General features: G+C 40.5%; 1 protein-coding gene across 12 annotated transcripts in view; it reads right to left on the bottom strand.

The window, feature by feature from the left end:
* mtmr3 (myotubularin related protein 3) overlaps positions 1-20,393 on the bottom strand; it is a 100,966-nt gene that overhangs the window by 71,398 nt on the left and 9,175 nt on the right. For all 12 annotated transcript variants that reach the window (XR_013578192.1, XM_078554094.1, XM_078554085.1 and 9 more), the window contains exon 2: positions 1,924-1,998. The gene's annotated coding sequence lies outside the window, so the exon portion shown is untranslated. The remainder of the gene's footprint in view (positions 1-1,923; positions 1,999-20,393) is intronic.

Here is a 20,393-nt window from a genome sequence, read left to right as displayed (position 1 = left end):
TTCGCTCTTTGGGGGGGTGGGGGGTCACCAGCAGTAGCGGCAGTGTTGATTGGGTGGAAAGAGTGGAGTCAGGCCTGCCACCCCCAGCAGATACAAACTGGATGCAGCCACAGGGGCTGCCGAGTACTGAGATGGTCTGTTTTCTCTTGGACTTTGCCCCACTTGTTTCCTTAAATCTTAGGCCCTCTAGCCCTCACCCCATTACCTTCCGCCCACACCCCAAGCCACCTCCATGCCCCCATGTCCCTCCATCCACCCATGCCAAATTATGGCCCCTCTCACCCATGATCCTTAGACCTCAGACCCTCTGTACAAACTTGCCCAGTATTCACTACTGGGCGACCTCTTGAGCCATATTGAGACGAAACAAAATAAAGGTCTAAATATCTACTAAAGCCTTCACTGTATTAAAAAGACACCCCATTCACTAAAGCCCATCCAAAACTTTTAAATCCCCTTAAGTATTTAATCCCTTATAAAAACAGACTTATATTCATAATGCCACAAAGGCAGCTAAGCCTTTAATAATCTCTGAGCTGTCAATCAAACTATGAACATAGGAGCTACTGCTGAGATAATTGTAGGTTGCAGAAAGCAGCCAAGCATTAATAATGACAATGATAGCCCTAGGGGAAATATCAACAAATAACTACTGTAGCTGCTAGAACACAGGTTTCTTTCAATGCCCATTGAAAGAGACAGCCCAAGGGCTGGGGATTTAAATAATTATGTCTATTTTAAAAATTAGTGACTCTCACTGCAGGTTGAGGCCCTTGCAACAGCAAAAATGGGTCTGTTTGAACTCAACACTAAGTTCAGATGGCCCTGCTGAGTTCAGGTTTCCCTCACGCGAGAGTCACACCACACTCCCTTTCTCTTACTGGCAAAATGGGATCTGTTAAGGTGCAGGACGGGACTTCCGAATCTGGGTCCTGCCTGCCATTTTAAAAGTCCACAAAGTCTTCACAACTCCATGGAAATCCTGCCCAATGTTTCCATTTGTGAATGGAACTCGGGGCCGTAAATATTAGATAATCACTAAAAGATCCAGAAGTGGTTAGAATGTGGAACTTAGTACCACAAGGATTAGTTGAGGGAAATCCCTCAGTTGCATTTAAAGTGAAGCTGGATAAACATGAGAGGGGAAGGAATAAAAGGATATGGTGATGGGGTTAACGAAAGGGGTGGGAGGAGGTTCGTGTGGAGCATAAACACTGACATAGACCTATTGTGCTACAAGGCCTGTTTCTGGACTGTATATGTGATGTAATACAATTTTAATTTTGAAGAGGATATTTAGGGTGACGATAGCTCTTGAATTTTGCATTGTAGCTACATTGAGGGTAAAAATGTATTCAACTCTGACCAGTTTGACCGCTAAATGGAGAATATGAGGGAGAGGGATAAAAAGAATTACCATCTTTGATGAGTAGGAAAAAAAACACCAAAAACCTAGAACCTAATTTGCCTGTGCAGATTATCCCTATGTTGTGGAGGAGAGGTTTCCACATTCCAGAACATTGACTCTACAACCTGCAGTCTGAATTCAATATTGGGAAGGGCTTTAGACAAAGACAATACATAAATTAAGTTTTTTTAGGGTCACCCCCTCACTCACTCCAAGTTCATTCCTCACTGTTTACAGCAGGCACATTTGTGCTAGTTCGATTTGCCCAATACACCATAGCCAAATGAAATGCTGAAAAATTTAATTTGGGAAAACCAACAGAGGAGTTGTTTCTCAATGATTTATTCCAAGATTTTTATGTCTTTTGAAATCCTGCTTTTAATTTTTGAACCGTTTCCACAAAACAAAATGCTAAAATTACAACTCTAAACTATATTTAAATTTTATTCAACTGCCAAATTCTTAACACATCCAATTACTACATTTTAAAAATAGTAGGTTCAAAATTCACTCACCAAAATGTAGTTACAGTCTGATTGACTTTCTCCCTACAGAAAATCTTTATTTCTTGGAAAAGATCACATTGAAACCTAAAGAAAAACACAAAAATTAATATTTTACCTTTAATATTTTTAAAGCTGTGAAGGTTTTCCGGTTATATCAATTTTTAATGGTATAACCAAAATGGTACTTGCAAATACACTCAAATTGGAAAATGGTATAGATGCTGCTGTGCAAAATGTGTCATCACTGAAGCTTAATACACACAATTTGATGTCATCAGCAAATTTTGATCTCACTCCCTTAATTTTGTCAAGATCATTAAGAACATTCCAATATGGACCCTATGAAAAACCCAAGAACCTCAAACCATTCAAGAAATTTCTTTACACTTTTTGCTTTGTTCTCCCAACCATCTCAGTATACATATTTTCATCATTTCATAAATCTTATTTACGACCATATCTTATATGGTATCTTATCAGAGGTTTATTCAAACTCAACATGGATCATCCACTGAATTTTCTTCACTCATTTTCTCCATTTTTTTTTCAAAAAAATTCTCTAGTTAGGCAAGTCCTTGCTGACTGGCCCTGATTAGTTCCTACCCCTCTATTACTTAACAATTTCATCTAATTAAAAATGAATTGGTTTATAATATCCTTGCTTAGTCCAATTTCACTTTTTGCATAGGGGCAATGACATGTGCCATTCTCTATTGCTCTGGTTGAATTTTAATTTGTAGAAAACTTGGAAAATTATAAGCTAAGCTTTTGTTATTTCTTCCCCAATGTCTTTTAAGATCCTCAGATTCGAGAACAGAAACTATTTATAAAGTGTATTTTACAATGAAGTGCTCAGAGATAAATGCTGGCCTTGCCTGCAATGCCCACATCCCTTGAATGAGTTGAAAAAAGATGCTCGACAGAGCCAAAATAAACACAAATGCTAAGCCAAACAAAGCCATTACATGGGGTGACCAAAGCTTAGATGAAGAGGTGAATCTGTCATGAGGTGGAGGCATGGTTGTGGTAAGGCAGAGGCCTCCATGGAGGGAATTCCAGAAACAGACCTAGGTAATAAAGCTCAACAGTGAGGCAGATACACTTGTGATGCGAAGATTAGAGCAATGATGGAACACTATCACCAGAAAAAGCATATCCATCACCATAAGCAAAAAACAATTACACACACCCCTCCCCAAAATTAAAGGAAATACAGCAAATGTTTTAGGGACTTTTTTTCAGTTTCTAGAAAGCACTGACTGAGCTTTAAATAATGAAAGTCAAACATTTTAATGTTATTAGAGTAATTATATGCTTGTTCAGAAATCAAGACAAAAGGTAAATCTACAATTTCATGCCTGAACTTCTGGTTTTTGACCTATACAAATTAGTTAAAGTGCTCCACTTTTGTTAACTAGAAGTTGTGGTTAAGCAAAAGCACATTAAAAATCACTGTGACATACATGGGAATTAAAGATAAGAATTTACTTTCCTGCCTTAATATAAAATTACTGACCAAACGTTTGCCTGGATTATAACAATCCAACTTTTGATCTACAGATGAATTGGAATGCATCTGAGCTGGGAGAAACAGTGGTGCAATTATTTGGCTACAGACACTACATAGCTAATATTCAAAACAATGTGTATTCTGTAGAAAAATAAGCGGCAGTGGTAGAGCTGAAATTCAATGTTAATTAATGTGGTGCGGTACAGGTTCCATCACCAATTTCCTTTACAACCAGGTTTGCACATATGTAGCATGCAACATTTTGAAGTGGTGAACCATTTAACCAAAGTGGAGAAAGTTGCAGCCCCACTTTTATTTTATCACACAAGATCTACCGCAAGCCAACTGGCGGCTGGATCAAGATAGCTACTATAGTCAATATTTCAAAGTCAATAAAAAAAGGAAGGCTTACATTTATATAACACTTTTTCCGACCACCAGGTGTCTCAAAGCATTTTACAGCCAAAGAAGACTTTTTGAAGTGTAGTCCCTGTTATCTAGGGAATGTGGCAGCCAATACGCTCACAGTAAAATCCCACAAACAGCAATGAGATAACGGCCAGATAATGTGTTTGCGATGCTGATTGAAGGACAAATATTGACCAGAACTCTCCTGCTTTTCTTCAAAAATAGCACAATGGGATCTTTTATATCCATCTAAACAGGTAAATGGGGCCTCAGTTTTAACATCTCATCCAAAAGACGACACCTCCAACACTACGCTGGTGTCAGCCTTAATTGCTGTGCTCAAACCCTGGAGTGGGACTTGAACCCAAAACCTTGTGACTCAGAAGTGAGTGCGCTACCTATTTGAGCCACAGCCAACACTGCATTACTGGAATAAACCTAGTAGCATTTGGTCATTTTATTAGGTTTTTTTATAAATGTGCACTAAACTTGGAAGTTTTACCATTACAAAGGAAAGGATAGGAAATCTAATGTCGAGTCTAATTTAAAACAATTTGGATGTAACATTTTCAGAGTGGCCTGTAAAATTCTAGTATAAAAGCAAAAAACTGCTGATGCTGGAAATCCAAAACAAAAACAAAAATACCTGGAAAAACTCAGCAGGTCTGGCAGCATCTGCGGAGAGGAGCACAGTTAACGTTTCGAGTCCGAATGACCCTTCAGCAGAACTAAGTAGAGGTGAAATATAAGCTGGTTTGAGGGAGGGTGGGACACGTAGAGCTGGATAAAGGGCCAGTGATAGGTGGAGATAACCAAAAGATGTCACAGACAAAAGGACAAAGAGGTGTTGAAGGTGGTGATATTATTTAAGGAATGTGCTAATTGAGGGTAAAAAGCAGGACAAGCAAGGTACAGATAGTCCTAATAGGGGTGGGGCGGGGTGAAGGAATCGAAAAAGGCTAAAAGGTAGAGATAAAACAATGGATGGAAACACATTTAAAAATAATGGAAATGGGTGGGAAAAGAAAAATCTATATCAATTATTGGAAAAGGGGGTGGAGAAATTGGAAAGGGGGTGGGGATGGAGGAGAGTGTTCATGATCTAAAATTGTTGAACTCAATATTCAGACCCGAAGGCTGTAAAGTGCCGAGTCGGAAGATGAGGTGCTGTTCCTCCAGTTTGCGTTGAGCTTCACTGGAACAATGCAGCAGGCCAAGGACGGACATGTGGGCAGGAGAGCAGGGTGAAGTGTTGAAATGGCAAGCCACAGGGAGGACTGGGTAATGCTTGCGGACAGACCGAAGGTGTTCTGCAAAGCGGTCACCCAGTCTGCGTTTGGTCTCTCCAATGTAGAGGAAACCGCATTGGGAGCAACGAATGCAGTAGACTAAATTGAGGGAAGTGCAAGTGAAATGCTGCTTCACTTGAAAGGAGACCTGAGAGAACGGAATGCAGCAAGTTGAGAGAGAGACAGGTTAGAGTGGGTGAGAGGAGCAGAGAAATTGAGACGGCGACAGTTCTCAATGAAAAGATCAAGAGAAGGTAAGAATCCAGAGGGAGGGGTCCAAGTGGAGGGAGAATATTGGAGGTGGGTAAAAGGATCCGTTGAACGGGGAGAGGACTCCTGCCCAAAGAAGTGAGCATGGAGACGAAGGCGGCGGAAGAAGAGTTCAGCATCATGCCAAGCCCGAAATTCATTGAGATGAGGGCGTAAGGGTATGAAACTAAGTCCTTTGCATCTTCCCTTCACCCCCACTGGCGGCATTCCGCAAGGATCGTTCCCTCCGGGACACCCTGGTCCACTCCTCCATCACCCCCTACACCTCAACCCCCTCCCACGGCACCTTCCCATGCAACTGCAGAAGGTGCAACACCTGCCCCTTTACTTTGCCTCTCCTCATCGTCCAAGGGCCCAAACACTCCTTTCAAGTGAAGCAGCATTTCACTTGCACTTCCCTCAATTTAGTCTACTGCATTCGTTGCTCCCAATGCGGTTTCCTCTACATTGGAGAGACCAAATGCAGACTGGGTGACCGCTTTGCGGAACACCTTCAGTCTGTCCACAAGCATTACTCAGACCTCCCTGTCGCTTGCCATTTCAACACTCTACCCTGCTCTCCTGCCCACATGTCCGTCCTTGGCCTGCTGCATTGTTCCAGTGAAGCTCACCGCAAATTGGACGAACAGCATCTCATCTTCCGACTAAGCACTTTACAGCCTTCGGGTCTGAATATTGAGTTCAACAATTTTGGATCATGAACTCTCTCCTCCATCCCCACCCCCTTTCTGATTTCCCCCCCTTTTTCCCCCAATAATTTATATAGATTTTTCTTTTCCCACCTATTTCCATTATTTTTAAATGTGTTTCCATCCATTGTTTTATCTCTACCTTTTAGCCTTTTTCAATTCCTTCACCCCACCCCCATTAGGACTATCTGTACCTTGCTTGTCCTGCTTTCTACCCTTAATTAGCACATTCCTTAGATAATATCACCACCTTCAACACCTCTTTGTCCTTTTGTCTGTGACATCTTTTGGTTATCTCTGCCTATCACTGGCCCTCTATCCAGCTCTACTTGTCCCACCCCCCCTTAAACCAGCTTATATTTCACCTCTCTTCTATTTTTACTTAGTTCTGTTGAAGGGTCATTCGGACTTGAAATGTTAACTGTGTTCCTCTCCACAGATGCTGCCAGACCTGCTGAGTTTTTCCAGGTATTTTTGTTTTTGTTTTGTAAAATTCTAGTCTCTGAGCCAGAACTAATCTAAAAATTCAATCACTAATCACTGTTTTTAGAATTTCTGTTCCAAAACCATTGCTTAGGAATTTAGTTCAGATCACTGGAATTTAAAATCATGCCATCTTTAATATAAAACAAGAAAATTTACTGAAATGTTTATTCTTTGTTTGAAGTTAATGGCTGGATTTCAATTTAGAGGAATGTGGGGATTTGGGAATGGGGCTTTCAAACCAGTGAAATTGACAGCCACCACCAACTTCCAGGTTTCACAGCAGCATGAAAGTTTAGTCTGTGTGTAAGTGACACCTTCGGAGAGATGGGCTGCCACTTAACACATGTTAATCACTCAGTGATGTTGATGTGCATCTTTAAACTTTGAGGTGTCAGCTGTGGCTCAGTTCATAGCACCCTCGCCTTTGAATCAGAGGGTTGTGGGTTCATGTCCCACTCCCGGAAACTAAGAACTGTGATTGTACTTGAAAGAGTTGCAATCTATGACTGTTGATAACTCGAAAGAATTTTTACACTTTAATTATAGGTCCTTGTGTTCCCTGGAATTTGCCAGTGAAGGAAGGGCGAATAAGCAAGGAGAACTGAAAGGGCTGAAGCCATGTGAAGAAAGTATCCCAATAAAATATGCTGCTTTCTTATTTGTTTGTAGGAAGGAGTTTGTTCACTGAACAATTACTGAGAGGCTATTTTACACACTTTGGAGGCATCAGGTCAGCACGAGTGTCACTTACGCTGCCTTAGTCTAGGTGTTAGATGAAAACCAAGATGACTAGCACCAGACGCCAGCACACTGTTCACAGACATGTAGCTGCACAGGGGAGAGGAAGACAGAAAAAAAGAGATGCAGCTTACAGGAGGATATACCCAGCTCAGAGGGTCTATAGGTAGATAAGCCAAGTTTGAACAGGGTACGGCAGCAAAGTGGTGGGCATTACTGGACGACCAATCCAGAGGTCTGAACTAATGATTCACAGACATGAGCTCAAGCCCTAACATAAATCACTTAATTAAATCAAAATCTGGAATAAAAAGCCAGCATCAGTAATAATGACCACAAACCACTGGAACCCATCTAGTTCACGGATGCCCTTTAGAGAAGGAAATCTGCCATCCTTACTTGGTCTGGCTTACATGCAACTCCCACAATAACGCAATCAACTCATAACTGCCCTCTGAAAGAGCCTAGATAGCCATTCCATTATATTCAAGAAATCAGCCCACCACCACCAGCTTCTCATGGAAAATTACAGATGGGCAATAAATGCTGACCTTGTCAGCAATGCCTGCATCCACAAATGAATAATTTTTAAAAAACACGTTAGGTGGTGACAAATATTTGCAGCCAGCGGCTGTCAAAAATCACTACCATTTGCCAAAGCCACCAATTATGTCAGCTTTGCCTGTGACTATGCCAAGCAGAATGAGCCAGGTGCTCAGATTTGCAGTATTTGTTTGCTTCCCATAGGTGCAGGGTGTTACTGACTGCAAGTGTGGCAATTAAGGCATCCATTGATCACCCAGGTATGTTTGCCAAACACAAGGGTTTCAACACTAAAAGTGTGCAGCTTTGTGCAGTGGTACACCAGATTCCTGGGCGGCTGCCATGTTGGTTTCATCTTGTGGCTCTCCACCTTTCCAGCTATCCACACTCGAAAGCAGAGTTACCAGTAGGCTACTCAGAAAAGGGATCGCCACTTAAAATGTGGTTGATGATAATGCTCAGAAACCCGAGAGATAAGGCTAAGAAGTGCTGCAAAGAATGCCATATAACCATCAGATATGCCATCAAATGAGTCATTGACATGCTAAAGGAGAACTTTGGGTGCCTGGACACGAGTTGCGAGACAGCTAGAGGATCACCTCCGGTTCTCTGCCTCTCCTTAGTGTTCTGTATTTTTTTCTCCCTTCCTTTCAGAAGAAGAGAAAGAGACCTATGAGAGAGAAATGCTACGTGTTGATGGATGGAGAGCTTTTGTTGAGAGTGGCTATGAGGGAGAGGCATGACATTGCATTGGACGAGGGCAAATGTCAGTGGTCGATGGATAGATAGATGATGGTGTGAGGAAGTGCATAGACAGAGAGGGATGTGTGCATCTGCAAGGTAACTGGTGTGAGGGGCGAAGTTCTGGAGTAGGCTTGAGAAGGCAAAGTGAGGGGGTTTGTGCACATCAAGATGTAGGTGATTGTACCTTTGTTCTCATCTTTCTGGGCCCACTTAGGTCACAATTGCTTCTTGCACTGGACCCAGGGACATGGCATAGTGCTCCTGCTGCTGGCCTCTTGTGCCATCTCCAACCATGCTGCTTTGGTTTCTCCAGCTGGCTTCTTTCTCCTGTTAGGGAACAGGGTCCTTAGAGCCCAGGAAGCACATCAAGGGAGGCATTGGTGAAATGGGGAGAAGCTTTTGTCCGTCTACCTTCCATGGCAACACTTTTCTTTCTCCTTTTGAACTCTGAATGCTTCAACTTGCGTGATTGGAGTGCCCCTTTAAATACTGGTACTTGGACAGCATCATGTACATCATCAAACCCACTGACGCTAGCCTAGCTGCATCCAACAGAAGAGAATAGGCTGTTTCCTTACAACAAATTCAAACCAATATTGAGAGAACTTTTGGTGTTCTATTCTGGAATTCCTTCAAGTTGCAGATTCAATTCAGAGCAACAAAAAGCCGGGTCTCTGAAAGGCTGACCCCTTCCCAAACAGTTTTAAAATTGTTTATCCCACTGCATTAGTGAAAGTAATAATCTTTGCAGGGTTTTTTTTTCATGGGATCTGTGCAATGCCGGATGGCCAGCATTTGTTGTACATTCCTAATTGCCCTTGGTGGTGGTGAGCTGCTTTCTTGAACCGCTGCAGTCCATATGGTATAGGTGCACCCACAGTGCTGTTAGGGAGGGAGATCCAGGATCTTGACCCAGCGACACTGGAGAAATGGCAACATAGTTCCAAGTCAGGATGGTGTGTGGCTTGGTGGGGAACCTGCAGATGGTGGTGTCCCCATGCTGCTTTTGTCCTTCTAGGTGGTAGAGGTTACAGGTTTGGAAAGTGCTGCCGAAATACAATGCCTAATATGAATTCTATTTAATGATCATGACCAAAGTCTACAGAAAAATTATTTAATCAGTATCAATTGACTCCAAAAGAGATATTTTAACTCCTGAGCAGGAAATTGATCGAGTGGCTGGTCCATCTAGGAGCAAGCCCAGCCAACTGTAATGGTCAGGCTTCATCAAGAAAATGGCCAGGAAGTAGGCATGAAATGATAGTCCAGCCATTAAAATCAGGCACTTTGAAGACAGCTCCAAAGTAGGTAGGTGTGTGTATGGGGGAGGGAGACAGGGAGAGAGGTGTATCCAAGGCTGACAGAGGAGTGTTCCCCCTCCCCTTAGTTCCACACAGCATAAAAACTGTTCTCCTCCAAACCACCTCCTGCTAGCTTTAGCTCGTCAGGAAAGCTGTATGCTCTTCCCCATGCAAGCCAACATTAAAACGGTAAACATGTCCTGGTCTAGTCATCTGAACTCAATCTGCATATTTAAAACAAGATCTCACTGCCTTTGGGAAGGTATGTTGAATGCCTGCAATTTAAAACTGCATTCGGTATGATCAGAGCCAGTAGGTCAATGAGCACGACTCCTACTTGCTTCATTTTAATTGCCCCTTGCCTAGTTTTTGTCAGGTGAGGAAGGATGGGAAATTCCCCTCATGTGGACTCTGACCTTGCAAAAAGCTGACTTACCTCTGAGGAGTTACAATCTTTTTCTAAATGCGCAAGGCAAAAGAGTTGCAACAATTCTGTGCTCAGATGAAAAAAATAAAATGACAGGTGAGAAGATACATGGTACTTGGTGCATATATGGCATTTATTCAAGGACTGGCTAGAGTAAGATACATTAATAAAATTAGAAGAGCACAATCTTGGTTCAGCCTCTTCCAATTTAGTAAAAAAACACATGCCTCATTTTCATGTTCTTTTCAATACATGTCATGTGGAACACAAACTGTTCTGTGGGGTTCTGGCCCCATGGCTATTCACTGTCTTGTGCAAATGGGAATATCATATTAAATGGAGGAAAGGTGCACTTTTGATAATAAGAAGAACACGCAGATATTGTTTGTGCATTCAGAACATGTCAAGCCAAGAGATGAGGGAAACTCTCTAATTCAGTCATCCAGAAGACCCTACAGTTTTCTACATCAACGTGTCCAATTTTTTGTTAGATGATTCCAAGGTTTGTGCCTCCAGTACTCCAGCAGAATTTCTTCCACATGTTGATTGTTGTGTATGAAGAATTCACTGACATCAACAATATGCCTCTAAAGTTGCAAAACACCTCAAGGCACTTAAATCCACAGTTTACATTTTTTTTAAAAAGCTGTCTGCTTGTCACACTAGCCCAGTTCAGTTTGAGGCAGCGTTCCAGCCAATCTTTAGTATTACATTCTTGTTTACAAGCTCATATTTCTCTGCAAAGTTCTCGCTCATCTTTCAAGGCAGAAAAGTCCAGGTTTCTCAGGACGAAGCCCTACTTAACTGGAATTAGAAGAGCTGTGTGGATAGGGATGTAGTGCTGGATGAAATTTCAGAGGTATGAAAAAGCAATATTTAAAGGTAAGGATTTTGATATACCAGCTGAGGGATATAGCCAATGAAATTCAGAAAGGATGAAAAAGGAAACTCAGCACCAATTTTCACACAGCAGTCCCACAAACAGCAATGAGATGAAAACAGATTAGCTAGTCATTTATGACATTTGCCGAGGGATAAATTTGGCCAGGACAACATAAGAACCCCTCTATCCCTCTGCTCTTCTTTGATCAGTTCCATGGGATCTTTTTATGTCATCCTAGAGGGCGGAGAGCACCTCCATTTTAGATTTCCAGCATCTGCAGCACTTTGCTAAAGTTTCTGTTTACCTGATTCAGAGTGCACATTTCCTCCTCATAGGGGAATATCCCATTTGCTCAAGTGCAGAAAGCTTAAGGGTAATTAGGCAGAGCCAAAACTTGGCTCCCAACGGAATTTCTATTCCTCTAAGGTTAATCATCAATTGTGCCCTAGAGTGCTTCCAGCCTACCTGGCCCAGGCTTCAGCTTTCCTGGGCTTTCACAAAGGGCTGACTAGTTTCCAAATTCCATCAGTGGGCTTGGCCTAGAATTTGCAGGGTTTTTGATGTTGAACTGTCATTATCATGCTGATAGGACCCCTCTGAAATTGGCCACAGCTTCAAGATTTAGTACAAGTGCAGATTAACGTGGAAATTCTGAAGCTGCGTTATCATGCATTGCTCCGGCACATGCTGCACTAAATTTCCAGAGCCAGGTATTAGTGAAATCAGTTGACCTGGCAAGAACTTCCCCTCTTTGCTCTCATAATTGCTGTTAGAAACCCCATAAAGTAAGCCTTGTTGAACAAGGCATAATTGAGTTTTTAAACAGTGATCTTGAGTGGTAACTATTGCTGAACAACCAATCTGGCTTTGGAAAAAATGTGGGATTTTGTCAAATGTCTCCATTAGGATTAATTACTAGATTTTTCTTAATTAAGTTTTTAAAAAGCTTTTTCATGATATTTCATTTTCTATCTTCACCTTATGTGTATATTTCAATCTTTGTTTCACTCAGAAATGTTAAAAAAGTGATTTTATTAGCGCTTTTCATTTTGTTTGGCTGTCCGTGAGAATTCTTTAATGTGATTAGCTGCTTGAATAGCTTGAAAACATCACAGCAGCTCAACGTGGGAATCTCTACGAAGCTACACTACAATCAATTGCACAGAGAGAACTGGAAGTACTTGCTACAGAGATTTCAGAATCTCTCAGCAAGGCTATGGAGGTTAGCGAAATCCAGGCCATCATCTTTGAGTGAACTTAACCTTCTGCTTTACACTTCCCTCCCAGAGAAGAAGCACAATAATAATTTTCATTTCTATAGAGCATTTATATAGCACATTTAAAGGCACTAAAATTTCCCAAGGCACTTCATAATTAGATATAAATTGATACCAAGCCAAAGGATGAGACATTAGGACAGGCAACCAAAGGTTTGGTTAAAGAGATAGGGCTTAAACAGCACCTTAAATGAGGAGAGATAGATGGAGAGGAAAAAGGGTTTACACGGAAGCAGGGACTGCACAAGACACCAGAGTTGGAGGGGTGCAGAATTCTCAGAGGGTTGTAGGACTAGAAGAAGTTAGAGATAAGGAGGGTTGAACAGAAGGGCTTAAACATGAGAACTGAGGTGCTGTTTGTTATTATACAGTTTCCTTGGCTAAATGCTCCAAAATGTTTCATATTTCAGATCATCCTTCTGTAAATGCATTGGAAAGGTGAGCTGCATTTTAGAGTGTTTGTCCTTTATATCATGGAATGAAAGCTAAACAAATTTTCTTTTCAACATTTTCACTGTTACATTCACCTTCGTATTGTGCCCAAATTCTAAAAAATTTGCAAAACTACAGAGATCTGCAAGATATGTTGTCTACTAGAGCACTTCACATGATGGGTTAAGCAACTCTGGAACACCATTATGAATGAACATCAACATCAAAATAATGAGATGTCCTTGAGCTGCAATTTGTGTGCAAGCACTATAACTGATTATATGTATGATAACAAGATATCGCTGCTCCAATCTTTAGTTACTTGACGACGAGTTTTTCCACTTTATTGCATGCAACTATCTTCAGCTGTCCCATTCTGCAGCCTCCTTTGTCCATTTCTCTTTCTTCAATTAATATTGCACATAGTGCACTTTCACAGTACCTCCTCAACATGCATGCTTCAAAATTAAATAGATTTTAAAATCAGCCATTCTGGAAACAGGTCATGCTTATAGCAAAGGAAGTAAACACACTCCAACATCCCTCTTAATTAAAAGTTTGATAGGCAGCTTTTGAACCTGCCTGTCATAACAAGCAAGTACTTACTATAATACTGCACACAAGCTGCACTTTTGTTGCGCCTATAATTTAATGAAGTTTCCTATGCATTTCATATAGGAAAGAAATGGACTGAGCACTTGAGGATTTAGGAGAGTTGGCTAAAGCTAGTCAAAAGTGGGTTTTAAGGGGACAGTGGACATGTGAAAAAGGGAGATGGTAGAGGAAGGCTGGGTGTTGACAAACATAAACAAGTTCATCTTCTGTGTGTAAATAATGTTCCCAAGTGGCAGCATGTAGCAGAGGAATGGACCAAGGTTAGAACCTTAAGACAGATGGCCGGGCAATCAGTTAAGGGTGATCCCCAAAGGAGGACAGTACATCACGGCTGCCATTCATGATCAGGCCAGTGGTTAACAGGAATTCAAATATGGAATTGTGAGATAGTGGGCACAGAAGAGTGGCAATGTGTTTAAGATCTTAGAGAGAAAAGGCAGGTTGGCATGGGATGGTATGGTATTTAGAAAGGAGGAGTTGAGAATGGTTTTTTTGAGGTTAAGTGAAGTTGAATTTGAAGGTGGAGGGCAACTATGTCTGAGAAAAGCTCAACTATTCAGGATGCCCACATAATGGGGTGAGTAACAGTAATTAAGTAATCAAGAGTTCAGTACAGAGTGCAGGAAATGGGTCCCATGGAGGAAGTGAGTGAGGGGGTGGCAAAAACTTAGAAATGGGGGAAAAGTATAAATTAATATAGGATCAGGGCTAGACTGAGAAAGACACTGGAGGGGATCAAGTATGGAAAGATAGTGGCTGTATGTACAGTCATAATCTTGGGAGACAAAAGAAATCCCTAAGCTCCTTGCACTTGGTGCTGAAGGAGGAGGAAGAGTAGTGGAGAAGAATCTGAGATTGTCATGCCCCAGGGCGAGCATGAATACATAGGAAGATTTGGTGGTTGGGGAGATGCAGTATTCCTTTAGTTATTAAGTCAGATCTCAGTGACAGATCAGTGGTTTGTTATTATTTGGTAAATTACCAACCCATTTTAAAATCTGCAATTGAAAATAAAAATTGCAGCAGTTTATATTCATGGTAGATTCTATATTCAAAGCCTCAATACAATTCTCAAGTATGAGAGCAGACAGATGCGAATATTTTGGGCAAGTATGCTTCTTTTTGGAAGATCCCTACCAAACACCCCAGATGATGAACATGGTCATCTTTTTCAAAGGTCAAACAAGAATTATATTTAAAAATACTGTTTTTATGAACAGAAATAGTGTACTTAAATAACATTTCACACATCTCAGTGAAAGACAAAAAAGCCCCAACTTCAGAAATCCTGCAATCCTCATCTCTGGTAATTAACTAGTGAATCTATGTTGCACTAAGCTTTTCATACACACCAATAAAAGGATGCCCAAAACTGTACATGTTACTACAGCTGTATCTTTTGTATCCTATGCCATTCAGCAAAGGACCAAAGATTCTCGCCTTTATATCGTGATTGTGCTGCCACCTGTAGTGACCAAAGCGTGGGAACATTGAAGTGTATCTCCTCTTCCCTATTTAAATTTTAATTTTACATGCAGTTTTTGGTTTTAAATTAATTTTTTTCAATGCTGTACAGCTACATCTCCTGGACATTTCATAAATCTTTGCAGTATTTTTATCCCCTCCTCCCCCACCCGGAATTTAAGACCAGGATTCTCAAAATATTCTCAATTTATCATGACGTTCAAGAGTTTTCTCGTAACACTCAAGGGTGCAATTTCATAATCAGCATGACTTTGCTGCATTCTAGAGTGTATTTTCCAGGTTGAGAAACGTTAAACATTTTCAGTTCTGATAAAGTGTTTCTGTGCCAGAATAACTTATCTTTTTATAGCACATCTGCTTCTGTACTTCATTCTCCACACCCAAAATTACTTGCATAAAATAGTTCACAGCCCCAAAAACACTTATTAAAATAAATTGTTTTTTAGAGACTAAGTTCTGTTTTTGTGCCATGGATACTCAAACTTATCAACATTTTGGGGATCATATTCCACAATTCCATCTGTTTACAAAGATGAGCATTGCCTTTTGGTGACCATGACAAATATTGCTTTCATTACATGAAATTCCAGAATTTTCTCAATTTGACTGACTTCAGTTGGGAATGCCCTCACCTTGAAGTCAGATATGGCGGGCTCAAGTTCTAATCCAATGTCAGCATAGATTATACACTATAGGATTGATGCATTGTTGGATGAAATGTTGAGCTCAGTTCATCTGCTGATCCAAACAGTGCCGTGGGATCTTGAAGGTTCATGTCAACTAACTGAAGGAGATTGTGAATCTCCTAATCAACACTCCTCCCTCAAATGAACATCACTATCAACTGCTTAACTGATCACTCATTGCAGTGTGCAAAATGGCTGATTGAAAAAAATGAGTTAATTCTGAAGGACTCAGACATTTTTGAAGTGATGGGATGTTTTGTAAATTAAATTTCTTTTGTTCTTGCTCTTACTTTTCCCATGGAAAAATACTCCCAGCACATTTAAAGCAACTCACTACATTGCAAGGATCTGACATACCATATGCACCTTATCACCCAAAACCAAAAAAACTGCGTGTAAAATTTAAATTTAAATGGGGAAGAGGAAACGGACTATAATCTTCCCACACAGGTCATTAAAGATGGCAGCACAAGTAGATCAGGATATAAAGGATCTTTGGCCCTGTGCTGAATGGCACAGGATACAAAAGAATATAAAAGACTTAACTGTAGTATTGTGTACATTATGAATTATGAAATTACAATTAAACTGTTTTACTATACATTACTGAAACCAGCATTTGGGTCTATTAGAAGAATAATGTGTTGTACCTTTCAAATATATATTACACACATCAAATTTTAATTTAGTATGGCGGGGTGGAAGAAGAAATTTCAAGCAATGGCTGGTAGCCAGGAAATTGTGAAGTTCGTTAAAATTTGGATATGATAGTACTGTATTAAGAAAATATAATATTTAGAAGTAGCAACTACTGTATTGTCATGCAGCAAGGTGCACACTTCTGGAGGGCAGGGCTGACTTTGTTTCTCTTTTTCCTTCCTTTGCATTCTCTATCAGCTCCTCCTCCACAAAGTGGTTTCTTTTGACTGCCATAAGGCCTCGAAAGATTACGAACATATGAAATAGGAACAGACGTAGGTCATTCGGCCCTTCAAGCCTCCTCCGCCATTCATTAAGATCATGCCTGATCTGTTTGTTTCGAATTCCATATAATGCATACTAAAGAAAAACAATTTTCAATTAAAACAATCAATCAGTCTGTATGATTATAACTATTTATCCTCTGTAGTTAATTCATGATCTTGACAGTAACAATCTTATAGGATTTATTAAAAAAAAAACTTTAGGTCAACATTAGCACTGATCAACACAGAAACCCATCCCAATATTTGCTGGCTTAAAAGCTGACCTTAAACACATATATGTTCTGCATTTTAGGATTCCAGATTTACACAAGTATTGCAAAAAAAAAAAGCAAATAAATTAGACTGCTCAAGCATTTGGTTGTAAATTTACCATCATGTTGTTCACATTAGAAGGGAGATAAGGCTTAGGTGTATCAAAAGAATGGAAAGATTTGAGATTCAAAAAAGTGCAAAATACAGAAACAAAAATCCTGTGAAGTAACAAATCAGCAATCAAAGCATAGTTTAATTCTGTAATTTTATAATATTGAGATTACAATTCACAGGTAATCTATGTCAAGAGCCATTAATATTCCTATGTGGCTATAATGCAAACAGTTTTAATTCTGCTTTCACAAATGTATAATTCTGATGGGAGGGTAAGTACTTGAGGGACTGATGTCCTTGAAGGTGGATAAATCACCAGGGCCAGATGGATTATATCCCAGGCTGTTGAAGGAAACCAAGGAGGAAATAGCAGATGCTCTGAGGGTCATTTTCCTATCCTCACCAGATACAGATGAGGTCTTAGAGGATTGGAGGCCTGCGAACGTTGTACCATTACTTAAAAAGGATATGAGGGATAGGCCAGAAAATGACAGGCCGGTCAGTCTAACTTTGGTGGTGGGCAAATTATCGTAAAGAATTCTGAGATACAGGATAAACTATCACTTAGAAAGGCACAGGTTGATCAGGGATAGTCAGCATGGTTTTGTTAGGGGAAGATCATGTCTTACTAACTTAATAGAATTTTTTGAGGGAGTAACTAAGAGGATTGATGAGAATAGTGCAGTGGATGGTGTCTACATGAATTTCAGTAAGGCATTTGACAAGGTCCCAAATGGCAGACTGGTCAGGAAAGTGAGATCTCATGGATTCAGGGGAAGGTGACATGTTGGATCCAAAATTGGCTCAGTGACAGGAAATACAGGGTAATGGTCGATGTGTGTTTTTGTGAATGGAAAAATGTTTCCAGTGATGTTCCATAGGGCTCAGTGTTGAGGCCTTTGCTGTTTGTTGTATATATTAATTTAGACTTGAACGTGGGAGGTATGATTGAGAAATTTGCAGATGACACAACAATTGGCTGCGTAGTTGATAGTGAAGAGGATAGCTGTCGACTCCAAAATAATATCAATGGTTTGGTTGAGTGGGCGGAGAAGTGGCAAATGGAATTCAATCTGGAAAAGTGCAAGGTAATGTATTTGGGGAGGGCAAACAAAGTAAGGGAATACTCAATAAACAGGAAGTTATTGAGAACGGTTGAGGAAGTGAGGCACCTTGGAGTGCATGTCCACAGGTCCTAGAAGGTGGCGGGACAGGTGGACAAGGTGGTCAAGAAAGCATATGGAATGCTTTCCTTTATTGGGCAAGGTACTGAATACAAAAGCGGAGAAGTAATGATGGAACTGTATAAAATGCTGGTTGGGCCACAGCTGGAATATTGTGTACAGTGCTGGTCACCACATAACCTGAAGGACATAATTACTCTGGAGAGAGTGCAGAGGAGATTTATAAGAATGTTGCCAGGGCTTGAAAATTGCAGATATGAGGAGAGATTGGATAGGCTAGGGTTGTTTTCCTTGGAACAGAGGCGGCTAAGGGGGGACCTAATTTTTGATGTACAAAATTATGAGGGGCCTAGATAGGGCAGACAGGAAAGACTTATCTCCCCTAGCTGAGGGGTCAATTATCAGAGGGCATAGATTTAAGGTGATTGGTAGAAGGATTAGAGGGGACATGAGGAAAGACCTTTTCACCCAGAGGGTGCTGGGTGTCTGGAATTCACTGCCCAAGTTGGTGGCTGTGACTGACGCATTCAATTCATTTAAAAAAGGTACCTGGATCTACATCTGAAGAGCTGTAACCTGAAAGGCTACGGACCAGGTGTTGGAAAGTGGAATTAAAATGAGCGGCTGGTTTCATTTTTCTCTTTTTGGCCAGCACAGACACAATGGGCTGAATGGCCTCTTTCTGCAGCGTAACTTTTCTATGGTTCTATAAAAGCCTGTGTGGATTTCACTCTCCTTTGATGACCCCAGTGTTGTCTGGACTTCTGGCAATCTCAGTGCTTGAAATATATTGTCCTTAAAGCTCAATTTTGGTGCCCAAACACATGCTGCAGTGTATACCATTACCTTATACTTTTCTATACAACGGTGTTGAGCTTGAAAAAATGTCCAAAGATTTAATTTCTATATGATGGTAGGAACATTATAGATGATATTTGCCAAATACTTTTCAGTAGCAAGAATACCTTTTTAACATTACCATAATATAATAGGTTCAAGTCCCCTTGAACAACATTGTGCATAACATAAGGGTGTTAAATCTTCTACTCAAACAGAGGCTGAGCTTTCAGCTTGTATTCTTGCTATTCAATGATGGACAGAAAATAGTCTGGTATGTGCACCAGCAGAAAACCCCAGCCAAAGTTTAAGTTTCACACAGTAGCATTCTTGCTTTTCAAATAAATGGTTGTGGATTCAAATCTTGTGTGTGCATGATCAAGGCTGATTTTCCAGGGCAGAACTGAAAAAAAATGCTACATTGTCAAAGGTATTACCTTTTGGCTGAAATGTTAAACCAAGATAGGAACAAAAGATCTCTGCCATGTACAAATTGACCTTCTTGCTTGCCTTCCAAAACAATGACTGTACTTTATAAAGGAGTTCATTGAATTTCATAGCCAATGGGGCATTATAAGGATTTGAATATATAAATGTGAGGTCATTCTTTCCAGAGGAATTAATTTAAAACAGTACATTGCACATTTTTCTTTTTAAAACTAACTGTACTTCAGCTCTCTTCTAAAATTACACAGTACAGTTTCTTCCAGTCAAACTATAGTTTACAAAGGTAAATGAAAAGGAAACCTGCACAGACTACAAAATGCAATTTCTCAGACTCATGCATGCAAATTTTAAAAGGTTTACATATTGAAATTGTACTGGATCTTGGAATATAGAGCAAAACTTTAAAATTTGCTAATGATACCAAATTTGGAAGAGTGGCAAACAGTGAGGATTATAAAATGACTGCAACAGGTCATAGGTTAGCAGAATGGGCAGACAAGTGGTAGCTGCAATTTAATACAGAGAAATGCGAAGTGATGCATTTTGGGGGGGGGGGGGGGGGGGGAGGCAATGTAGACGTAATAGCACAATTCTAAAAAGTGTACAGGAACAGAGGAACCTGGGGGTGCAAATGCATCAATTTTTGAAGATGGACTGACGTATTGAGGGAGTGGTTAGCAAAGCACATGGGGTCTTAGGCTTCATAAATAGAAGCATTAAGTACAAAAACAGGGTAGTTATGCTGAACCTATATAAAGCTCTGGTTAGGCCCCAACGTCCAGTTCTGGTCACCACACTTTAAGGAAGGATATGGGTCCCTGAGAGGGTGCAGATGAGATTTACAATAATTGCAGGGATGGGGGGGCGGTTTTAGTT

Source organism: Cetorhinus maximus, chromosome 12 (genome assembly GCF_964194155.1).
Source record: "Cetorhinus maximus chromosome 12, sCetMax3.hap1.1, whole genome shotgun sequence".
Taxonomy (NCBI): domain Eukaryota; kingdom Metazoa; phylum Chordata; class Chondrichthyes; order Lamniformes; family Cetorhinidae; genus Cetorhinus; species Cetorhinus maximus.
This window is presented reverse-complemented; position numbering and strand designations above follow the sequence as displayed.